Source organism: Pterocles gutturalis, unplaced genomic scaffold, assembly GCF_000699245.1.
Source record: "Pterocles gutturalis isolate BGI_N339 unplaced genomic scaffold, ASM69924v1 scaffold35800, whole genome shotgun sequence".
Classification (NCBI taxonomy): Eukaryota; Metazoa; Chordata; class Aves; order Pterocliformes; family Pteroclidae; genus Pterocles; species Pterocles gutturalis.
The window spans coordinates 17,438-23,531 of record NW_010144534.1 but is presented as its reverse complement, the minus strand read 5'-3'; the positions used below and the strand labels follow the sequence as shown (position 1 = coordinate 23,531).

The 6,094-nt window shown below is 46.6% G+C and overlaps 1 protein-coding gene across 1 annotated transcript in view; it reads left to right on the top strand.

Moving 5' to 3' along the window:
* Positions 1–6,094, top strand: part of LOC104470273 (tyrosine-protein kinase SgK223) — a 19,357-nt gene that overhangs the window by 3,567 nt on the left and 9,696 nt on the right.

The window sequence follows — 6,094 nt, the reverse complement described above, 5'->3', positions numbered from 1 at the left end:
GAAGCCAGGTTTGCAGGCAGAGTGACAGCAAGCCCTAGAAAACAAACATGAATGAGGGAGAGCTGTCTGTCTGGGAAGGAAGAAGAAAAATTTATTTCCTTTCCATGGAACTAATGGATTAGGATAGCTGAGCGTACTGGGGAGGGATACTCTCACATTCTGCATGTGTCCTGTATTTGCTTTATTGCGTGCTTCAGTTTTGTTACCTGGAACTGCGCATTGCACAACAGATTTTACTCCAGCTCCTTGATTTAGAAGTTGAGACAAGAAGAGATGGGTGTTTGAAGCAGAACTTGCTCTTGGGGCCCATGGTCAAGCTGATGCATCAGCCAGACTGTGGTTGAGCTGGCCCATCCTCTGTTTTGTTCTCACACCAAATTGTCAATGGTTTTAGAGCTGGCTAGCCCAGGGAACTAGTGTTTTAAATTGACCAAGTGGTGAACAAATTAGGTTTCTCAAGGAAAGGGAAGAGATGAACAAGAGGCTTTAGTTTTCCTTAATGCTGGGCTTTCTGCTGTGATGCTGCATGCCTGCTGGAGTCAGAGGAAAGAAAAGGTCTGCAAGAAAATGAGCACACAGATGATCTTTATTGCCTTTAAAATGGAAGAGAACACTAAGATGTGCTTTAGCTTTGACCCTATGAACTTTCTTTCATGGCTGCTACCACATGGTATCTCCTCTCAGCCTGTGGCTTGGGGTTGTATTTGCCGCAAGAGGTGTGGTACAGGCCCAGCAGAGATGATATGATGCTTTCAAACAGGGATCATTTAGGAAACACCAAGCTGCTTGCTGAAAGTCCTCTAAAACCCGATTCCTTCCCCGGCAGAGCAGAGGTCACTGGGTAGGCCAGAAGGGTGATGGCACCCAAACTCAGAAAGGTCTATCCCAGCAGCATCTTCCACTTGCAGTGTTGGGACCTCCTGCTCAGTGAGGAGCAGCTGTGCAGAGTCCTTTGTATTGGGAGCAAGGATGTGTCCCTGGCAGTTCTCAGAGTCTCCTTTCTGCCTTCGTGAGGGCTGGGAGTGGAGGCAGGGGCTCCTTGACATGTCAGGGTGTCTCCTTGTCTGGGTGGCTTGGACCAGCTGTGCTCCAAGCCAGAAGCATGCCCTACTGTTGCCCTCCACTTGCAGTTGTGATCTGTCCTGAGGGGCATGGAGCATTTTCTGCTCCTTGGAGGGGCTGTTTCACGTTCTCGAGCTGTGCCAACTCTGTTGCTTCTGAGTCATCCTGAAAGCATCTGTGTGCTAGAAAGCCTGTATGAGAAAGGGCAGGGAAACTGAGGGCAGGGAACACGTGGTATCCGTCACAGGGATCTCTGGCAGAGCCATAAACCTTGCCAGGTGGCTGAGGTAGGTGCTGGCATTGCTTTTACCCCCTGTGGCTGTAGGCAATGTGTTGTGCTCCATGTGCTTGTCTCCTAAACGCCTCGATGCCTGCAGCTGAGCCTTGGGGTGCCTCGCTCAAAGAGCATAGCCCTTCCTCCGGCTACCGAACCCCTGCACAGACGGCTGGAGGAGCAATTGGATCAGATGGCAGGTTTTGCAAGCTGTGCACACCCAGCTGGTTGCTTTGTTTGTTTGCTTTGAAGGTGCTCTTGTTTTTTTTGTCTCAAGCGTGGCTTCTCTGAGCATGTCGATGCAGGAACCAGGGTGTTGTTAGCTGCGCGTGGCAGTGGGAGGGATGGCTACGTGCACGACTGCTTAAAATCCCCATAGCAGGGTTGTGTTACCCTGGGCAGGCATTGCTTGCAGCTTCAGGTCATGACATGACTCTTACCTAGTGCTGGAGGAACATCTCTGGTCTTCCTGTGCTGCAGCGAAACGTCTGAAGAATGGATGAGGTCTTGCACTCAAAGGTGACTCTGAGACACACCCATACTCTTCTAGACCCTGAGCAAACTGTGGGAATGTGTTTGTTCATAGTGGAAGAGCCACCACCGATACTTCTGTTATGCTTATGTGGTCCCTCACAGAGACAGAGCTCATCAGCCCAAGGAGTTCTCTGGTGGCACAGCTCAATGGGCTCCTTGGATGGATGGATGTAGATGAAGCCACCTCGTTATGGCATAGTCTTGGGGGCTGGGGGCTTAGCAAATCACTTCAACTGCAGCAAGGGCATGTAACCATCCTTTTTTCCTTCTAGATCTTAAGCTGAAGTGAGATACTTGATATCTTGCTGGAAAAGGAGGAAGCCTGACTGTTTGACTTCCGTAATTATACTTAATTGCTTATTTTAAAGAAAACTTGCATGTGTTTTCAAACTAGTTTCAAAGCAGAGAAAGAAAAAAGTGAGTTTGTAGATTTTGTTTTGTTCATCTTGGCTCTAACAATTAAAAGGGAAAAAAGTTCTTACAGGGTAAATTCCTGCCAGGCACTGAAGAAACTCTGGTTTTGCAGTAAGTCTCTCTTAGGATGGCAGAAGGAGCAATTTTAGGGAGTTTTAAAAGTTGGTGCAAAAAAGGAAAATAATTCATTTGTGCCTGTTTCATCCTATATAAAGCTACTCTGTACCTCTTGTGACTGTTTATACAGTCCTTTCTACGTGCTTGTTTGAAAGATAATTATAGACATTTAAGGTATGCTTGGTCTGAAATGGAGTGGAAAATTAGTTGAATTACAAGAGGAAAGAGACTGGAAAGGGAAGATGACAGCTGGTCTTCTTCTAAAAGCTGGGAAGGTAGTTGGCTATGGAAGGGGCTCACCAGGGGAACCAGGATCCTCTGGACTTGTACTTGCAATGATGACTTAAAAGTTCTTCGGTGTGGAATGCTCTAGCGTGGCCTTCAGTTTCTTGGCACGAGGGATGAATCTTTGCTGAAATTTATGTCTCTCTTATGCAGAGGGTCAGGCTAAAAGATCCTAACAGTTCCTTCTAGCCTACAAAACCTCAATGGTTAATTTATTTCATGTGCTTTCTTCAAGAAAGGAAACAGTGATGCTATTTTGCATCTTGAGCTGTTTTCATCATAATTAATGCCACCTTCAAAAGGCAGTGCCATAGATAGCTTCTGAAATTTGCTGAACATGCTTGCTTGGGGTAACAAAGGCGTGTAGCACAGCACATCCTGACACCCGCCATTGCTGGAACCAGTCAGGAGAAATGAGCTTGAGATGTGCCCGGTATGGTGCTGCTGCTGCGGCTTGTTGCCAGAGGGAACAGAAAACAAGAGTGTTACAAAAAATGACAATGTTGGGAATTGGATCTCCAGGAAAAGAGCCAGGTTCGTTCCTCACTGGGGAGGTGGTGCTGGCTGGTGGGACTGTCCTGGGTGTTTCTTGCCAGGAATCAGTCTGTGACAGAGCAGTGCTTCACCCGAGACAGAATATTCCCCTTTTCTTACCATTCGCGAGGCACAGTTTCTTTTTGGAGCTCAGTGTCGGGGTGACAAAAGCAGACTGGTTACATGGAGCTGCTGTGCCAATTACAAATGCAACTGGATGTCACGCGGGTCCCAAATCTTGGCTCTCTTCTCTGTGACTGCAATCTCTGACTCTGGATGATAGCAGGGACTTGCTGTGTTTGATCTAGGACAAGCCAGATTTATGATTATTTTAAAAATAAATAAAATAATAATCAATAAAAAAACCCCAAAAGTCTGGATGGAGTCTACTTCAATCCATTATTAATAATTAAATAAGTAAATACAGTAAAGAATAGAGGGTATGGCTCAAGCAGGAGAGAGAATCACACTCCTGGACAGGGAGGAAATACATCTTTTGGATTCCCCCTGTGTTTTTTTGTCTGAAACTAACAGGGAATATCTCGTGCTGCTTCTGTCAGTGCATCATTCTTAAAAGGTTGTGGTTTATTGGCCAATCTTTTAGGAGAGATTTTTTCTTTTAAAATTAAAGTCGTTCACTTTTCTGTGTTTCCTATCTTGCCACTTAAAAAAGCCCAGAGTTGGAAACTGAAATGCTATTTGTTTTCCTCTTCACCACATCAGATCATGCAGTCATTTAATTTTTAACCCATCTACCATCTTAATTCTTCACCCCAAGTGAAATTCCCCTTGCATCTCCAGACTCCAAACCTTTGTTTCAGCTTAACCTGTGCTACATAAAACCTTTTGGGTACAGGGAGGAGCAGTGTAGTCCTCTGGACAGATCTAGGAGTGTTTCAAAATCCTTTCTTTCCCTCATCTCCATTTTGGTTTCTCCACATTTGCCAGCTGCTAGCAGAAGGAGAAGTACAAATCCAAGCCTCAAACGTTGTAAGCTCCTGTATTCTGTTTTTTAATTGCCCTGTGTATTCTCTGCCCTCCTCTGCTTCCTTCCCCTGTTGCATGATTTATAAAGCTCAGCATCTCCGTTATCTGTTCAAGTCCTCTCAGCTGTGCATGTGATAGCTGCTGGAAAGGAGCAAGCAGGAGCTTTGTGTCAGAGTGGCCTCTCCCCCTCTCAAACCCTCCCTGCCTCTTGCACTTCTGGAAGGTAACCAGATCTGCATGTCAAATCTCAGGCAGGAAATCCAAGCCAAAGGCATGCCCAGAGTTCGAGGGATCCCTGCGGTGATATCCCAAGGAACGTGTGTCTGCTGCAGTTGGGGGAGACACACTTCAGTGCCCATCTGCACCCTCTCTGAGAAGTGCAAGGCTGTATAAGGTGGGATCCTGATCTGGTAAAAAATGGGAAATTAAACACAAGGCTACCCCTTGAATATGAATCACAGAACGACAAAGCATGCTCTGGCCAAAGATGCAATGTGGGGTGCGGCAAATGATCTGGGTCCCTTTGCAATGTTATAGAATTCCAAACTGTACATTTTTTTTTTTTTTTTTTTTTTTACAAGACCAGTGTTTTCAACCTGGGCTTGTTTTAGACAGGACTGTGGAAATCGTGGAAAGCCAGCTGGGTGAAACTATTTAGGGTGGGAAAACTGGGGAAGAATGAATGGGAGGGCTTGCCTGAATATGCCTGCATGGTGCATGGAGGATGTTGAGTGACTGAAGTGTATTTAAAGCCACCAGAATCATTTGGAGAGCTGGAAATCCTGTCTTTTTAGGTTATTAGATTGGGAGAGCTGACTCTTGTGACTTATTATGTATGTACTGATTATTATGTATGTACTGGCACATGAAGGAGGCTCTGGTGCTGCTCTCGAGGTTGCCGGTTACATCTAAGGTGCTGAGCTCGGATTTTTGAAACAGAGGTAAATTAACTGCTGCTGCATCTTTCTGAAGGGAACTGGAGCCCATGGGCGTTAGCAAGCCAGCAGCTAACTTGGGCCAGTCCCAATGATTTCTTCAGGTTTAACCTGGATTGATGCTCCTCTTTTCCAGTATCCTTTGGCGAAAAGGGTGAAACGGGGAATAGCAACCTGTGCTCTTGCAGTCACGCACGGTGGAAGGAACACTAGCAGAGCAGGGGAAGTTCAGGTTAGCTGTAAATCAGGATCCCACAGCCTGTCACAGTGATGAGTTTTTCAGCTCTTGGGGGTGGAATTTTACTGAAATGGGAGACTTTGACCCTAGCAAGTGTTTTCAGTAATTCTCTGGTATAATGGGCTGTATTTTAATTTGTGCAGGCTGCAGCCCAGGCTTTGAGCAGCTCATGGGGAAAAAAGAGAGAGATGTAAAGCAGAGAGGGAGATGTGAAGCGGAGATATTTCCAGGCGGTATGAGCTGGCCTGGCTGTAATATCTGAAACAAGAGCAGGATGTCGTTTAAGCAGCAAACAATTTCTATTTCGGTGTGCCTATTCAGGAACTGCATTTTACATAAGTCACAGCGGTACGGAGAGGAAACGGGGCTCTCTCTGTACATCTGACTTCACCGCGCCGTTGAGCTCAGCAGCAGACGCTGCGGTCGGCGCGGTTCTGGCAGGCGCCGCGTTGCGCCCAGGTTGCTTGGAGGAATAGGTGTGGCTGCGCGCGATGGACCTTGGACCCCGCTGAGCAAAGTCCCATCTCTCTCTGAGTGCGGGAATGGTAAGGCAGATCTGCGGATTTGTGTTTAAGTGATGGGAAGAAAACAGAAATGCACCAGCTTTTCTGGGGGGCGGGGGTGGGAGGGGGAGGAATGTGTTAGAAAACTTCTCATCTGGGCAAATCAAGACCGCTCTCTTGCAAAATCTTCTTTTCCTATGGATTCAAATGC